The sequence below is a fragment of the Lathyrus oleraceus genome, chromosome 4 (assembly GCF_024323335.1).
Source record: "Lathyrus oleraceus cultivar Zhongwan6 chromosome 4, CAAS_Psat_ZW6_1.0, whole genome shotgun sequence".
In the NCBI taxonomy this organism is placed as follows: Eukaryota; Viridiplantae; Streptophyta; class Magnoliopsida; order Fabales; family Fabaceae; genus Lathyrus; species Lathyrus oleraceus.
Genome location: NC_066582.1, coordinates 275060589 through 275079592, shown reverse-complemented (window position 1 = coordinate 275079592; position 19004 = coordinate 275060589).

Genomic DNA, 19004 nt, shown 5'->3' with positions numbered 1-19004 from the left:
TAGACAGGTTACAGGGAGTCTTAGGCATCTGGAAGGTGTATGTGATTACCTAGAAACTCTGGCTGACCCCAGCAGAAACCCAGGCGTATGCTACCATCCTGGACACCGTCACTTAAGACAATAGCCATTCATATGCACTTTACATGTTGCTTGTTGTTTTTGCATGTATTTTGTTGTTACTTTGCCTGTTTATGCACCACAACTTCATTATGTATTTTCTCCATCTTAATTAATGACTATTGTTAAGAAATGATATTTGTGTGATATTATTTCGTTGGTATCTATATTTCTACTACTGCCTGTGAATTTGTCGTTGCAATCTTGAATAATTACTCTGTCTCTCTTTTTGATGTTGTCAAAGGGGGAGAAAAATGCTGACATGGCATTATCTGACAAACTGCTGACAAACTGCAAATGTCCTTAGATTACAAAAGAAAGGGGGAGTTGTACAAAATGTGTCAATACTGCATGATGTTCGTCACGCTGAGTTATACGGGTTGTCATCATCAAAAAGGGGGAGTATGTAAAGACAAAGTGTCATACAACATACGATATCAAGTTTCGATGATGACAAAAGACCATCATGCACGTCTACGAACAAATGCAACACATTACCCACCATATCCTTTTTCACGTTATCCTAAAGCTACTATAATCATTAAAAACATATAGACAAAGTGTGATCATGACCAAATACATGAAAATCACTAATCACAGCCTTTTTGCAGATTTGAAGGCTTTGAGTCGACCATAGGGGTCAGCTCAAAGCTCACGGGTCGGCGCAAAGGCTCTGCCCAAACTGGAGTGAGTCAGCGCAAAAACCCCTTGCGTCGACGCATAGGGTCGACGCTTAACTCACGGGTCGGCGCAAAAATCCCTTGCGTCGACGCATGCAGTCGGCGCGTGCCCCACGGGTCAGCGCACGCCGACCCTATGGTCGACCATTCGCGCGCAAACTCAGTTTTCTGAGTTAATTCAAAGTTTAAATTTCTGTTATGTTTGTTTGGTTTTGTCTGTTACTATATATAGAAGTAAAAACACTTCTATTGACCAACATTTGCTATTTTTGAGTACAAGTGTTCAAGGAAACAAGAAAGAGTGAAATAGTTGTCAAAGATTCATCATCTTCATCTTCAACAGTCCACAATACATCAACTGCACACAATAACTTTTGATGCGATTTGTGATAGTTTGAAGGTGATAAGGTTCGAGGTAGCGATTGAAGAATCGGGTTCGAGTTGAAGTCTTGGCAGGTTCTTTCTTGAATAAAACCATTAGGGTTTTATCCTCCAATACCGGTTTGCGTTTGGGGGTTTTTGGACGGATTGCTTCATTATCTTTCAGCTGAGCGAAGGTAACTGATAAGAGAAAGTCTTCATCAGTTTAGTAGCGGAGTCAGTGTTTGAGTAGTGAAGAATCCGGGTTTGATTCGTTCGTGTTCGTGATCAGCCGGGCCAAGGGGTTGAAGAACGGAAGGTTCATCAACGAGTGGCAGGAAACGGAGGTCAAACATCAACAATCAAAGGTCTTGATTCATCTTGAATCAAGGGGCAAGGAGAAGAAGTGTCATTCAATATATTGCAAATTCTGTTGTTTACATACTTTGCACTCCTTGTAAAAACGATTAAATCTCACAGGTGATATCTAATTAATCATCTCAATTCTACTTTTAGAATTGAGGGCAGACGTACCCCGAAGCGAGGACGGCGGGGGAACTGCCTCATCAAATCTCTGTCTCCTTTAATTTTCAGCATAATCTGTTTTTCTGCTTAAAATCTAAGTGATTTTAGTTTAAGCAATTTTAGCCAAACATTGATATAAGCTGAGTAAGTGTTTAAAAACTGCTGTTGAAATACCAAGTACAATAACATACTGTACTAGGATAAATTGATTCACTTACTCAACTCAAATATTACTTGAAGTGTTTATGCACACCAAGTGTTTGTAAAATTGCCTAAGCCAAAGTTGCCTTAAGTTTGCATTGTGTTTCAATTTGGTATTTTGGTTCATTGGAACTAGGCTTGCAAATAAGTGAACTCTATCATTGATTGTGCATCTTGTGTAGTGAAGTGTATCTCTTTTAATCCAATATCCATTAGCTTGACGCATATCCGGTTTTCCAATAACGGTTCGTTTTTAGACTAATTTTCCTCGGCCGCTTCCGCACCTAAAAACATTTTTAAAACCAATTTTTCTTTTAAATTGGTAGCGCCGACTAAAGTTTTAATTGGGATCTATTCAACCCCCCCCCCTCTTCTAGATCCGTGCCATAGTCTAACAGATATGGTGTGTTTGTCCTCCTTCAATATAGAGTGTCATCCCCTTAAGCAGAAAGAGTTTATCCTTTCTTCTTCCCCACTGAGTTATTTTCTCATGGATGATTATTATTTTTATTTCCTCCCTTGTTCATTATCTGGATGGAACCACTCCCCTTGAGTTATATCCTTATTGGGTTGAGTCTTGTTTGACTGTTTCTTTCGAGTTCTTACCTAGATAGATCTTTTGGTCCCCCAAGAGTTTACAACCCAGTAACTGGTAATATCCTTCTTGATGTTGAGTACTTTACCTGTGTTAATTTACCCAGTAACCCGTAAAAAGGTAATTTACTTCTTTGATTTCCCCAGCGAATTTACTTTCGTTTCCCTAGCGGGTTATCTTTTCGCCAACAGATTATCATTGCTCGATTATCCAGTAACTGGTAGTTGGTGATTCTTCTTGGTAGTCTGTCCTTGATATGTTTACCGTAACTAGTAATGGATATTCTTCCTTTGGTCTTTTACCCAGTAACTAGTAGATGTAAATCCTATCTTTTATGGTTGATCACCTTTGTTAAGCTGCCCAATAACTGGTAGTTGGTGATTCTTCCTGGTAGTCTATCCTTGATATGCTTACCATAACCAGTAACAGATATTCTTCCTTCGGTCTTCTACCCAGTAACAGATAGTTATAAATCCTATCTTTTATGGTTGATCACCTTTGTTAAGTTTCCCAGTAACTGGTAGTTGGTGATTCTTCCCGGCAGTCTATCCTTGATATGTTTATTGTAACCGGTAACATATATTCTTCCTTTGGTCTTCTACCTAGTAACTAGTAGACGTAAATCCTATGTTTGGTCTTCCACCCAGTAACAGGTCGTTGTAAATCCTACTTTTCTTTTTCCCAGTAGGATATTCTTACCCAGTAACCGGTAACGAATATTCTTCATTTTCCTCAGCGAGGCATCCTTGATATGTTTACCCAGTAACCAATAAAGGATATCCCTCTGCCCAAATGTATTATCTTCCTACACAGTAACATGTAATAGATAATATATCTCTTTTACTCTTGTGTTGAAGTTTGACTTCCCTAGTTGAGCCTGAATTCATATTTCCTTGTGAAATAGAACTCCCTTTGAACGCTTGGGTATTTTAGCTTCGTTCTGATTTACACCTTTCCCCAGTGGATGTTTCCTAATATGTTGGTTGTATCCCGATACATGCAGATTCTTTTTCCCTAGTCTGAGTCTTTCCATTGATTTATTTTCATGGAAATTCCCTCGTGTCTCCAACAGTCATTAATAGTAGCCTGACCTACGTAAAACTTTTTATCCCCAGAGTCTCTGTCCCCTCAGTGAATGCATTGTGCTTTTGTGGACTTTCACTCTTTTTCCGCATTCATATCATATGCATCACGAGGTCTCTTAAGGACCAAAATTTGTTTCTTGTTGTTATTATTTAAGTCCATTCTACCGCGTTTATACAAAGATTTTAACCTTCACATCCCCGGATAGAATCACCTTAAATAGGGGCAGCTGTAAGACCCTAATTTTGACCGCTAAGATCCCTCATGCCATCTCATAAACTTTGCATTTGCATTGGGATCACACCTTGGCATCCTCCTCACCTATAATTCATTGGGTTTGAATTGGGAGATATCACCAAGCATTTATGTTTGTATCATACTTTATTTTCTTTGTTTACTAACCAAAATACAAAAATATGTCTAGTGTAGTTTTGTTTCTTTTGTAGGTAGTGTGTGTGTCCATCTATGCTCCATCAAGCTCACAATTGGGGTTTGAGACCCTCAATGAAAAGGGTCAAGCAAGAAAACGTCCACGTTAGTTCTAATAATCATATTTGGATCCCTATGTTCTTTATTTGTCATTTTGATCAAGAATTCATCAAGAGTTTGAAGCTTGTTTGTCAAGGAAGCCCTAATTCATTTATGCATCTTGTGTGCCTTCCTTAACAAGTTTCTTCAACAATTGGTAAAATAAATCAAGGTATACTTCATTTTACATCATCATAAGCATATATGGTCCTCCATGATCCTCTAGAAGCAAAGGAACTTCAAGTTTGCAAGTTGGTTCAAGGAGGTTGACCAGAAAAGTCAACTGGTCAAATCTAGGGTTTCCTAGACCCTATATCCTTCAATTTTTGTCATATGAAAATTATTCTAAGATCAAAGTTACTCTTTATTACATTACAAACATCTTTTATGTTGGCATCAAGAGCTAATTTTGCTAGTAAAAACATTTTTTATAGTGAAAGATTATAGGTCATTTTGTCTATGTCCTAGATAGAATGTCAACTTCCAAGAACCATAACTTACTCACTTTTTATGATATGAAGATGATCCAAGTTTCATGATTAATTTAAAGATGTCTAATTCAAATTTTATTCTTAATTCCATTTGCAAGGTCATATGCCATGAGGAAACATTATAGGTCTATTTTGGTCCTCATCATTGAACAAACAATTTTCCTCAACTTCTAAAATCCATAACTCCATCATGCAAGCTCCAAAATGGTGTCAAATTTATGATAAAGTTGAATAGATTTGAAAGGTATGCAACTTTGTAGAAGTAACCAAAGTCATTGGAAGCTAATATCAAAAGTTATTCAAGGTGAAAAAAAGATTCATTTGACTTTTAACTTAGAAAATTTCTAAGTATGTTTCATTATTCCAACTTCAAGGCCAGAATTCTCCATGTTCCAAGATTCAAATGGAAAAGGTCCCAACATCAAAGTTGTTCCACATAATGGTAGCTTTCCAAAGAACCCCAATTCACTCCATTTGGGTGAGAATTGGAGGACTTGGTCATAGGTTATTTTCATGGCTTAATTTAGCAACTTTTGAACTCTAATTGATCTACAACTTTGCATGGCCTCATGTGATGACCTCAATAGCACTTTGGCATGAATTTGAGTGGATCATAATCATCATTTGGGCCTGAACATGTGCCCATGCACCCATGCACATTGATTTTCTATTTTTGGTTCAAACTTTGAATGGTGTGAAAATCAAATGCTTGGCCTATAAATTGAAGTGCATTGCCTCAGATTAAAGAAGGAACCTTGCCCCAACTTTGCCAATCAATCCCATAGCCTCACTCTACAAAATACCTTGAAGATTTCTTTGAAATTGAGCTCTTGTTCAATTTATTTTTGTGAACAAGAACTCCAAGGATTCATTGCCATTTTGATTCCATTCAACTCCTGCAAGCAAGAGGAAGAGGAACCAAGTGGAATTGCGTCAAGGATCGAGCTCCAAAGATGCTACCCGTAGGTGATTTTTCTCAATTTTCAACTCTTCGATTCTCTATCATTTCTTAAGATGTTGACTCAATTTATATATGGTTGAACTCCTACCAATGTAGGCAATGTTCCTGAGTTGTTTTAAGGTTTAATCGAAGCAACTCAAGTTTGACACCTCAAATTTCAACTCCACTTTTATGATTATAGAGTGAGAGTTTGAAGAATTGGAGGTCATATTCGGATTCCTTTTATTTTTCTCTTTAAAATGGTATATGATCCATTCATTTTTTGGAACCTTTTTGGTCTAATCAGTCCGACGAGGTTTGCCAGAGAAGAAGACCGGAGCTATGGCTCCGATGGTGTGTTGGCTCATCCCCCACCCTCAGATCTTGATCCCACGTTTTAATCTAATCCCTTGTTTTTAATTACCAAGCGTATAATGCGTTGACTCAGGCACACCATAGAACGCACGCGTGTGGCCATCAGATCTGCCACCTCAGTTAATGAGGGAGATCTGATCGCCCGTGTTTTTCCTTTTATTTTAACTTTCCAAATTGTTTTTTTAATTAGCATTTTATTCCAAAATTCACTATAATTTCATTTTTAATCCAAAAATTATGGGACCAACAACAAAATTTCACAAATATCTTCCTCTTCCTATTTTTGATTTAAAATTAATTTTTGGATTGAGTTTGATATTTTTAGTGAGTTTTTTTTATTTTTGAGTTGTTTTAATTTATTTTTAAATACTTCTGACTTTTCAAAAATGCCAAAAAAATTAGTCAATGGTCCTTTGACCTTGTTTGACCTATAATAAATTCCTAGGCCATTTCTTTGGTGATTTGAAGGGGTTTTAGGTTTTTGACCTTTAAAAATTTATATTCTTCATTTTAAAAATTGATTTAAATTGTTTTAATGACTTTAATGTTTTCTTGAGCACTTGTGTTGACTTGGTGTTGACTCTACTTCTATTTGGCCTTGGTCTTGGTTAAATTGGACCTTGACTTGTGTAGCGGTAAATTCATAACCATTAAGCTATGGATAAACTTAACGTCAATAAAACCAGAGTCGCCACCACACTTTTATTGTTTCCAAAGGAAAAGGGAAAAGTACGAACAAAACCCAAAGATAAGAAGTTTTGATATCAAAACTAATAAAATGCCAACGATTACAGGTAAGGGGTTGGTTACACAGAGGGAAGGTGTTAGCACCCAAAGTGTCATAGGTACTCCTAGGGAACCCTTTTTTATGTGTGTATGTGTTTTGGTATAAAATGATGTTTGCAATAAATAGAGTGTGGGGATGAGAAAATAATTCATTAATTATATTTTTGTTTTTGACAAGACCTTTGGACTTGTGCCTACGTACCAACATAAAATGAGGGATCAAAACCTCGTAGTTCGTGGTATCAATTTCAAAGTGAGTGAATTGCTTTTAACAAAAGTTTAAGTTTTAAAGAGGCACAAAGGGCCTAAAAGAGTTTGAATGAGTGTTAGTACTTTTTGTCTTTTGAAATTTTAAGTCAATATAATTAGATTCATTTACAAGTTTGATTTAAGAAGAGAGTTTAAAATGCAATGGCATAAGGCCAAAGTTTCTAGTTTGCAATAAAGTCTAAGTTTAGAAATCACAAGCAAAGAAGATTTTATAAAGGGGGGGGAGAGATTTGAAATTTAATAAATTGGAGGAGATGAAGAGACTAATCATAGGCATAAAATTTAAGAGTTAAGAGTTGAATAAATCTTACCAATGGGATGCAATCCAATAGATAAGAATGTCATATAGAAACCCATTTTTCCCTTGGACTTTAAATCAAGCAATATCAATAAGCAAGTAGCAAAGTGAAGAGCAAGGCATCAAATAAAGATATACACATCCAAGCTAGCAACTTCACAGTCTTCTTCATAATCTTCCCATGTATCAAATGACATACTCCTTGAATGACTCAGAATAAGGCATTAGACACAGGTTCAAAGTAAAATTTGCATCAAGACTATGTAGCAGATGAACTCAAGTGGATCGCAATACTTGCATCAAATGAAAATTCAAATCACAAGAACTTGGTTTCAGAAATGTTGCCATTGGCCAAGTCCTTTTGCATAGGGAATGTTGCTTAATTCTAAGTCCAAAGCTCATATCAAATCCAACAGTCTACACAAACATTTTTAAGGTTTTTGTTGTTTATTAAGTATTTTAAGGTCCTAAGACCACAAACATAAACAAGATACACAAGCAAATATATACAATCAAAATATATGGCTCAAGTGAGCAAAGTGAAAATGGCATTAACATAAACAAGTTAAACGATATATAAAATGGCAAATGATAAATGGCTTAAATTTGAATTGCATAAAGTAAATGACTTTAAATTAAAAGTAATTATAACAAAAGTTAGTCAAATGTTAGTTTATTACATGTTAGTGGAGTTTTGCTTTTCAATTGTTTAAGTCATTCTTTGGAGAACACTCAACCCTCTATTCACAAGCATGGATCCTTGAACCAAGACATCTTCCAAAGGAAGGAAAATTGGCCAAGTTTCCACACAATACCATGAAAGGGGGAGACTTACAATCTCACTTACTAGAATGCTATGCTTTTGTGTCAAAATTTAGTGTTATATTAAACAATCGTAATTGGACTTATGTAGAAGTCACAACTATCTGAGACCGGGCAATATAAATTTTGGTGTTAATGCATGTTAGAGATATGGTATAATGGACCATACTCCTAAAACATACCACACACAAAAATAAAATGATGAAAGGATGGACCTAATCTCATCCATACTTGTATTGGTTCATCTAACACAAAGTTATTGATGAACCAATTAGCCTTAGCATATTGAGACTTCATTGGTCAATGAGAGGAATGTGATAAAATGAGATTGAAGATAAAGAGGGAGGGGAAATGAGACGAGTACAAATTGGTCATGGGAGGAATTTTATCAAATTAAATTCATTCATTCATTTTGGGAGATGAAATATATATTTCATCAATCCCCTAAATCCAATGATTTTAATCCAACAAAAGTCAAATCAACCTTGACCAAGGCCCAAACACCTAATCAAACTTCACAAGTCAATAAAAATGGCTCAACATAATTTCTACACAATTAAACAATTAAGAATCAAATTAAAATGCATTTAAATTAAATTATATTTGATCAAAAACTTAAAACCTCTTTAAAACACCAAATAAATGGTGAAAGTCAGAAGTATCTTGGACAAACAAGGTCAAAGGACCTTGGACAAAAAAATTCATTATTTTTGAAAAGTCAGAAGTATTTTTAAAGAATTAAAAATATGCACAAAAACAATTAAATCATGAAAAATATCAAAACTAATCCAAAAAATAATTTTAATTTAGAAAATGAAAGAGAAAAATATTTGATTTTTTTGGGTGAAAGTCCCATATTTTTTGGATTAATAATGAAATTAATATGAATTAATTAAAAATAAGCAATTAAATGAAATAATCAGAAATTCAAAAAAATAAGAACCATCTGATATCCCTTATTAATTGAGGTGGCATATTAGATGGTGATAAGCGCGCGTTCCACATGTTCCCTGGTCAACTGAACCACACACATGGTAATCAAAAGCAACGCACGTGATTAAAACATTTGAACTAGATCCTGTGGTTGAGATGCATGACAACACATCACCGGAGCCAGAGCTCCGGTCTTCTTCTCCGGTGGACCTCACCGGACTGGTCTACCATCAACCATCACCAAAATGAAAAAGCAAGACATGGATTTAAAGAATGAAATGCTCAGGAGCTCAAATTTGGCCTCAATTTTGTCAAATTCCAAGTATATAAAAAGATACAGAGATTTGAATTTTGAGGATCATGAACTGAATTGCTTCGATTTGACCTCAAAGCAACTCAATCTTCTTGCCTATATTGATAGGACTTCAGACAACCAAAAATCAACAAGAATAGTGAAGAATTGAGAGAGAATCGAAGAGAAGAAGTTTCTAAAAAATCACCTTCGAGTTGATCTAATTCCATTTTATTTTGATCTGGATTTGACTGCTTTCTCCTCCTCTTGCTTGCAGAAACAAAATGAGATGAAAAGGGAAGTGAATTTCTAGAGTTTGAACTTCCAAATAGAAGATGAAGTTCAAGCTCGATTTCAAAAGAAACCTTCATAAATTCTATGGTAGTGGGGGTTTGAATGGTCTAGCAAAGCTTGGGCAAGGTGTTGGTGCTGAATCTGAAGCCTTAAGCTTGTTTAAATAGGCAATGCACTTGATATTTGCACCACTTGAAATTTGGACAAATTTGGAAACTCCTTTCCATGGGTGCATGGGCAATCATTTGGGCCTTAGGGATGATGCAATCCACTCCCAATTCGTGTACAAAGTATGTTGAATGCATCATGTGTAAGCATGCAAAAGAGTTTGATCACTTGAAATCCAATCTTGCCAAAACACTTTCCATAATGAAGCCATGCGCAAGTCCTTCAATTTTGATCCAAATGAGATGATCTTGGATGTTTTGGAAATCTGAGATCAAGGGGAACAACTTTCTTGTTGAAAACTTTTTCATTTGAAGCTTGGATAATGATGAAATTTGAGGTGGAAGTTTGGGAAATCAAACATATTTGAAAAATTTCTAAGTCCCAAATCAAATGTTCACTTCTTCCACCTTGAATAACTTTTTCTATGGACTTCAAATGAGAAACATTCATTAATAAAAGTTGTAGATCTTTCAAACCTCTTCAAGTTGGTCATAAATGTGACCTAATTTGGGTTTGGCATGAAGGAGTTATTCATTTTAGAAGTTGAGGGAAATCACTTGTTCAATGGTAATGGCCCAAAATGACCTATAATGTTTCCTCATGGCACATGAACTTTCAAGTTGAATTTGCACTTACTACAAACATCAAAGTTGAATTAGACATCTTGAGTTTGATCATGAAATTTGAATGGATTTCATATCATGAAAAATGAGAAAGTTATGGCCTTGGGAAGTTGACCTCCAAACTAGGGTTTAGACAAAATGACCTATACTCTTTAACCATAAACATTGACTTTCCAAGCAAAACTAGCTCTTGACTTCAACATGAAAGTTGTTTGGAATGTCATTTTGAGTAACGTTTATCTTGGAATCATTTTCATATGACAAATCTTTTAGGAGATAGGGTCTATAGAACCCCAGTTTTGACTAGTTGACTTCCTCTGGTCAACCACCATGAACCAACTTGTTAGCTTGACATTTTCTTGACTTTTGGGACTCATGAAGGATCATATATGCATAAGATGATATAAGGTGAATTATCCCTTGAAATATTTGATCAATTTATGAAGAAACATTTTGAAGAAGTCACACAAGAGACCCAAATGAATTAGGGTTTCCCCGGCAAACCAACTCCAAACTCTTGATGATTTGTTGATCAAAATATCATGTGAAGAACATGGGGATCCATATATGATGCTTAGAGCCAATTTAAACCAATTTTTTATTAAGCTCTCTGTATTGAGGGTCTTAAACCCTAGATATGAGCTTGATAGAGCATAGGTGAGCATACACACTACCTACAAGAGAGTTAAACTATACATTGACATATTTTTGGTATTTTGGTTAGTAAACAAAGAAAAATGAAGTATGATACAATCAAATGTTCTTGGTGATCTCTCCCAATGTAAACCCAATGAGTGAGGGTTAAGGAGGATGCCAAGGTGTGATCCTAATGCTGATGCATATGATGAGATAGCATGAGAGATCTTAGGGTCAAAATTGGGGTCTTACAGCTGCCCCTATTTAAGGACGTTCTAGCTGAGGATATGAAGGTTAAAATATTCGTATCGACTCAGTATAATGGACTTAAATAACAATAATAGAAACAAATTTTGGTCCCTAAGAGACCTCATGATGCATATGTTATGAATGTTAAAAATAATCTCCGTGGGGAAAATGTTGCCACAAAGGAAAAGAATCCGGAGAGACTGAAAGTTCGCAGGAGCATAATGCATTCCCTAAGGAGAACTCACTGGGGAGACAGAGACTCTGGGGGATAAAAGATTGTGCGTAGGCCAGGCTACAACTTAAAACTGCTGGGGGACACGAGGGATTCCATGAAAGTAAATCAATAGAAAGAATCAACCGAGGATAAAAGGAACATCTGCAGGGGAAACAGATAAATCAGAACAAAGCTAAAATGCCTAAATGAAACAGGGGACGGCGTTTCCATTGAGGAAATACGCACTCAAACTCAACTGGGGAAGAAAAGAACTTCAACACAGGAGTAACAGAAGTACATTATTCACTACCTGTTACTGGGTAGGGAGATAACAAAATCTGTCAGAAAGGACATATGTTACCGATTAGGGTAAACATATCAAGGATTACTCGTTGAGGGCAATCAGAAGGTGTATTCATTACCAGTTACCTGGTAAGAATAACTTGCTGGGGAAAAGCCAAATAGGGTTTACAACTACCGGTTACTGGGCAGAAGACCAAAGAGAGAGAATATCCGTCCTCGGTTAAAGTGAACATATCAAGGATAGACTCGAAGGGAAGAATATCCATCATCGATTAAGATGAACATATCAAGGATAGACTGCCGGAAAAAGGTAGGAATTATATCTATCAGTCACTGGATAGAATACCAAAAAGAGAATATCTGTCATCGGTTAGGATGAACATATCAAGGATAGACTCCGAGGGGAGAATTAGGAATTATATCTATCAGTTACTGGATAGAATTCCAAAAGAGAGAATATCCATCACCGGTTAGGATGAACATATCAAGGATAGACTCCGCAAGGGGGAACAGGATTTACTACTACCGGTTACTGGGCAGAAGACCAAAAAGAGGAGGAAACCCATCACCGGTTAGGATGAACATATCAAGTATTAACCCTCTGGGGAAAGAAATAGGGATTACAACTACTTTTTTACAGGGTAGAATACCAAAACGAGAATATCCGTCATCGGTTAAGATGAGTATATCAAGGATAAACTCAAAAATGAAAGAAAATTTGTCATCAGTTAAGATGAACATATCAAGGATAGACTTTCTGGGGAAATGTAAAATGAATCCGCTGGGGAGAATGAAGGAAATAGATTACTTTTACCGGGTGTTGGGCAAAAGTAAAATACTCGCAAATCGAGAAGAATATTACCAGTTAATGGGTAATAGACTCTCAAGGGACCAAAAGCATCTATCTAGGCAAGATCTAGAAAGAAACGGTCAATCAAAGACTCAACCCAATGAGGATATAACTCAGGGGGAGTGGTTCCATCTAGATACTCAATTGGGGAGGAAGTTGAAATAATAATCATCCACGAGGGAGTAACTCAGTGGAGAATGAGAAAGGTTAAATTCTTTTTGCTTAAGGGGCTGACACTCTAAAATTGAAAGAGGACAGACACACTTAATCTGCGCGGGGGGAAAGGATACCACCATAGCAGAGGATCAGAGGAATAATGATTCACAAAGTGTAATGATGTAATAATGAAATCTATGAATGCACATGTATATGGATATATGATGATTATGCTGACAAAATGATCACAAAGGATACAAACGTCACCGGTCTAAATCATCAATACAACACTCCGCCAATCTCAACAGGAGGGAATCAACTAGAGAAAGAGAGGTAAAGGATGAATGTGAATCATCTGTCTCAAAGGCTCCACCCTGGCTGGGGAAAAGGAAAAGATCTACCGAGAATCTGCACCATCAACTCTGCGGGGAATTTTAGGTCAACACCATACCAAATGGGAGACAACCTTATAGAAGATCATACGTACTGCTCTAGAATCAGTGCCGAATGAAATCCGTTGGCGACTTGAAGGGAAACAAAATCTTGTGCTGGATCTATGTAAACTGCTGAGGAAATGCACCAACAAATCAAGGGAGGCAATTATAAACTCAGTTGGGGAAACCAACAAAACTCGGCTGGAGATGCTGAAATGCTGATGGGGAGGAAATAAAGATCACGCCAATTGCTTGGGGAAAACCGTTGTTGATATTCCTTAAATGAAGTCGATTGCTCTTAAAAAGTATCTACTTTTATTATTTAAGAAAACATGATTTTGATTTTTAAAATTCAATTTCAAAATGATCATCATAAAATTTAATTCTATTTGGCTGAAAGATAAATAAGAGTAGAAACAATTGGATAAAAAGCTCAACTTTATTTAATAGAATGGTAGTTTGTAAATGACAAGACTCCATAGATCTTTACAAAAGTTGAAAAATGGTATGTTACATGGAAAATGGCTACATTGAATACAATGATCACTAATCCTTCTACCATCTGTGATATCTACTGTGCTCTTGGCTTTGGTTGAGAATGACGAATCAAAATTGACTGACTGGCTCAAGAATGCTTTCAAGACTGGAGCTCGACCGAATGCAGTTACTTGCCATAATCCCTAATTTTTTGCATAAATTTCCCCAAGGTGGGGTACTCAATTTATCAAGATAATTATTTTTCTGTTTTATGTCTCTAACTTTTGCCTGGATCGCCCTTTCGGGTTTTCAATCCACCGAGACGCTCATTTTTGCCTAAGCTGTCCTTTCGGGTTTTCAACTTAGCGAGCTGTTCTTTTCTTTTTAGGCGAAGTATTTCTTGACTGCATCAGCATTCACAGGACCAGTGAACTCCTCACCATCCATAGTTATAAGAATCAAAGTGCCGCCTGAAAAGGCTCTCTTGACAACATATGGGCCTTCATAATTAGGAGTCCATTTTCCCTTAGAATCTGGTTTGAAAGATAAAATCTTTTTGAGCACAAGGTCACCTTCTCTGAACACATAAGGCCTGACCTTCTTATTAAATGCTTTCTTCATTCTTTGTTGATATAACTGACCATGGCACATGGCAGTCAAACTTTTCTCTTCAATCAAATCCAGCAGATCATATCTGGTCTGACACCATTTAGCTTCTGTCAACTTGGCTTCCATTAGCACACACAATGATGGAATCTCAACCTCTACTGGGAGCACAACTTCCATTGCATAAACAAGTGAGAATGGGGTTGCCCCTGTTGAAGTACGGATGGATGTACGGTACCCATGCAAAGAAAACATGAGCATCTCATGCCAATCTTTATACGTCACAACTGTAAGACCCCAATTTTGACCCTAAGATCCCTCATGGCATCATAACATTGCATTTGCATTGCCTCAAGGATCTTTAGCATCTTGGTTCCCTTTGCCTTTGGGTGGGACTCCTTGTGATTGGTTTGAGATCACCAAGCATGCTTGAATTATACATCATTGTTTCTCTTACTTTTGTTTACTAACCAAAAGCACAAAAATGTGTCACTAACATCTTTTGTTTGAAGCTTGAGTATCATCCAACACACTTTTGTAGATTCTATTCGGGTGATCAGTCAATACAAGGGAATGACGTGGGTTACTTCCAACATGTTCCAATGGGATCTATTCATCATTCAAAAATGCTAAACCTGAAGGAGCAAAAATCTGTTCCTGAGCTGTCATGCTCGCTAGGCGAGCAGCATGGTTCGCTAAGCGAACTGAACTGTCATGCTCACTAAGCGAGCAGATCCTTCGCTAGGCGAAGAGCGCGCATTTCAGAAAATAACAAAAAAAATTGGGCTTGACTCTGAGCCCACAAAGCCAGGAAATCAGTTATAAATACTAGAGTTTCAGAAGGAAGAGGGGGAACAAAAAAAGAGAGGACAGAGACTGGAGACTATTACAAAACCTGGACAGAAAGAGTAGCAAAAGGGAAAGAAGGAGAAACCTAGGAACTAATCTGCAGCCTCCAGGCAACTCTGAAAGGTTCACTCTGACTCACATACCTTTGCACCTCCGTCTCACGCAAACCCTAACATTGCTTTGCAAACCCAGTCGTGCCATTCGAGTTTAATCGATCTCTCCAATCAGGTTTGCCTTATTCCCCTAATTTTATGCTCTTAATTTGAATCATCTGAATGCATGAGGTATCATTAGGTTTTTGCCCATGGGTTTAGATATGCATGAATGTATGAAACAATACCTTGAATGTTTAATCGTTTCGTTTTCTGAGATGGATGCCACAGGGTTTGGAGTTTTTGAAATCGTACCGTTATCAATGGGAAATCCAAAACCCGCAGGTGCTCGCTAGCACCTTCGCTAGGCGAGCACGCAACGAAGCTTTGCTAAGCTTTCGCTAGGCGATGCAGCAGCGATCGCAACAACATTTGTTTTTTCTGTTTGTTCTAATCTGTTTTGTGTATGGCGTTTGTTTTCCCCTGTTACACTAACCTTTTTGTTGAGTTTTTGTGAGGACTCACGTGACTCTTGCAGAGATGGCTTTCTTGGTATTCCACTTTATTTGTGGGATACCACCTGGAGGTTCATTCCGATCACCTGTACTGACCTGCCCTCTGTTGGCGTGTTTACCTTATGCATGTTTGTTTTGTATTCCCTCGTTGCAGGTCTGGTAAGGTAGCGTGGTTCCTTCATCTAGGACTGCCCTTTTGCATGAGTACCCCTAAAACACCAACAACTCATTGATTTTTCTTCTCCTAAGAACACGTTTACTCCTTCTACTACAGGCGAGTAAGTCTCCAAAGGTCGATCATCCGGTAGATTGCGTAGTAACGTCGTTCACCCCAAAACCCAACCCTTAACCCGTAGTTAGTCGAACTACGTTTTGCTTTGTTTTCATCCCAGATGAGATACGTAGGCATAAGACGCGATGTCTTAGCGAGCACACTCCTCTTTAACCCATAGGTAGCCGAGCTACGAAGACTCTGATTCTCATATTCAGATGAGATACGTATGCAGTGGATGCGACATCCGTGCGAGTCATTTTCTTTTGACCCTTCTTTTAGTAAGTAGTACATTAGATAAACATACACGCTTTTCTCATCCCTTCAATCATGTTTGCACAAATAATTTTCAAAAAAACAACAACCTTTGCAACAAAATAGGAAAAGGGCTCCCTAGGAGTACCTAGGATGCTTTGGGTGCCTAACACCTTCCCATTGCATAACCAACCCCCTTACCCAGATCTCTGACATTTTTACTAGTTTTTGATTCGATAAAACTTTTAGGTTTTTGTTCGCTTTCTAACCATTCCTTTGGATAAATAGAAGTGCGGTGGCGACTCGACTTGTATGGTTTACCTTGGATTTAGCCAATATCTCTAATGGTAACGAATACCCCGCTACAGAAAAGTGGCGACTCTCCTGGGGAACAATTTTGCCTAGTGGGTTTTGCCTACTTTTCATATTTGTTGTATTATATTGTATATTTTTTTTGTGTGACATATTTTTGTGCAATTTGGGATTACTGTATTGTATGTAATGATTGAATTGTTTGAATATTAATTCCTTGTATGCTTGGTGATCTTTGTGAGATGAGTTCTATACCCGAACTCGAGTACACTTAGGATAGGAGAATGGCATAGTCTTGTTGACTTGTGTGGAGTTATTCCTTAGCAAGTTGACTTGCAAGTCCATTCACTTGGTGGAGGTCATGTTGGGATCAATAATGTCACACAAGTAAGTTGTGGTTAGACATTACTCTTTCCAATATATACCTTAGAAGCCAAGGAGCTTAGTTTATCAAACCCATCTTGGCCTATTCTTAGGATGTAGTGCGAAAGTCGTTCAAGTGTAAGATTTGATACGATTGTTACGCGATACTACACTCATAAGAGTCTCTCTTGGGAATATTTTTGGAATACGAGTAGTCGTTTCTCCGATAATATCCAAAAGATGGGATGATGACTATGGGAACCTTTTGTAGAACATGTTTGGCAGGTTTAAACCTTAGTACACTCCCTTTTGGGTGGTTCTTATCCTAACTCCATGCTCGTGACTTACAACAAACCCTTGATTCATGGTTGATCCGTTCATGAATCCTTAATATCAATGGAACTTGGGTGTTGATAAGGTGTAAACCATAATCCACCAAAATGGATGGTTGATATTAAGGATAACATGATCCATCCCATGACCTTTGTTTGGTGTGCTTTGCTTGATCCTTGAGTGTGATTGTTGCATTCATGCATTCATGCACCCATTTGCATTCATATCATCAAAATAATGAGAAAATTTTCAAGGAACTTAAGAGGTCTATTTGCAAATTTTCAGACAATGGAAAGACAAAGAAGGAATACAAAGAAGTACAGTTTCAGACAACCACACTTGAAAGAGTTAAGGAATCTGACATCCTATGTATTGGATCCCTTAGGTTTCAAAGCTCGTTTTGGGAAGCTTCTTCCTCTTCTGACTACTCAGGTGGATGAAGGATTGATGAGTGTATTGGTGCAGTTTTATGATCCTTTGTACCGTTGCTTCACGTTTCCAGATTTTCAACTTTTGCCTACACTTGAGGAGTATGCCTATCTTGTGGGTATACCTATTCTGGATCAGTTGCCGTTCAGTGGCTTGGAAAGGGTTCCTACTTCTCAAGAGATAGCTGACATGTTGCACATAGATGAATCTCTGGTTGGTGCTCATATGACTACCAAAGGTGAAATTCAAGGTCTCCCTTCCGAGTTCCTCATTGCTCAAGCTACTATATATGGGAAGGCTAGTGTTATTCCCCAACATCGACAAGTTTGTGGATGTGAACGCTATTAGGATTTTCTCTACTCTTAATCCCGTTCCGACTCTGTTGGGTGATACCTATTTCTCTTTGCATATGAGGAACGCAAAGGGTGGTGGCGCCATTGTGTGTTGTTTGCCTCTGTTGTATAAGTGGTTTATTTCTCACTTACCTCAGACGGTCGCTTTCAAGGAGAACAAGGAATGTCTACGGTGGTCCACGAGACTTATGTCTCTCACTAATGATGATATCTCCTTGTATAACCGTGTGTATGATGGTGTGCAAATTATCGATTCTTGTGGTGAATTCTCCAATGTACCTCTTCTTGGTACATGTGGTGGGATTAACTACAACCCTGTTTTGGCACATCGTCAGCTTCGGTTCCCCCTAAAGGATAAACCTAATAACATTTCGTTAGAGGGTGTGTTCTTTCAGGAGGGTAAAGATCCCCAAGGCTTGAAAGGCAGGATGGCCCGTGCTTGGCGCAAGATCCATAAGAAAGGAAGGAAAGAGTTGGGTCCTAAGAATTGCATCGCTTTGGAGCCTTACACTGTTTGGGTTAGGAAGAGGGCGTCTGAGTACCTCATGCCTTACGAGTATCCGAGACCTACACCTATGGTTATGGTTGGGCCTTCAACCCTCCCTAATCAAGGAGTAGAGGAGTTGAGAGACGAAGACCGTTCACGTGCCTGGATCCGTGAACGTGAAGAGTTGCTTCAGCAGATTAAGGAGAAGGATGCTTTGATTGAGTTTCTTGAGCATCAGGTTATTGATGACCCTGATGATGTATGGACTTCTCTACTTCCTCAGTCTTCTAAGTTCTGGAAGAGGAGGTATGATCGACTCGCCAAAGAGAAGGCCGATATGGAGGCAGCCTACGAGAGGGAGGTGAAGAGGCTTCGTGCATCTTATCTTCCTGTGTCCCGAGCTTTAGATGATTGTTTTTAGGGATCCATAAGACGATTA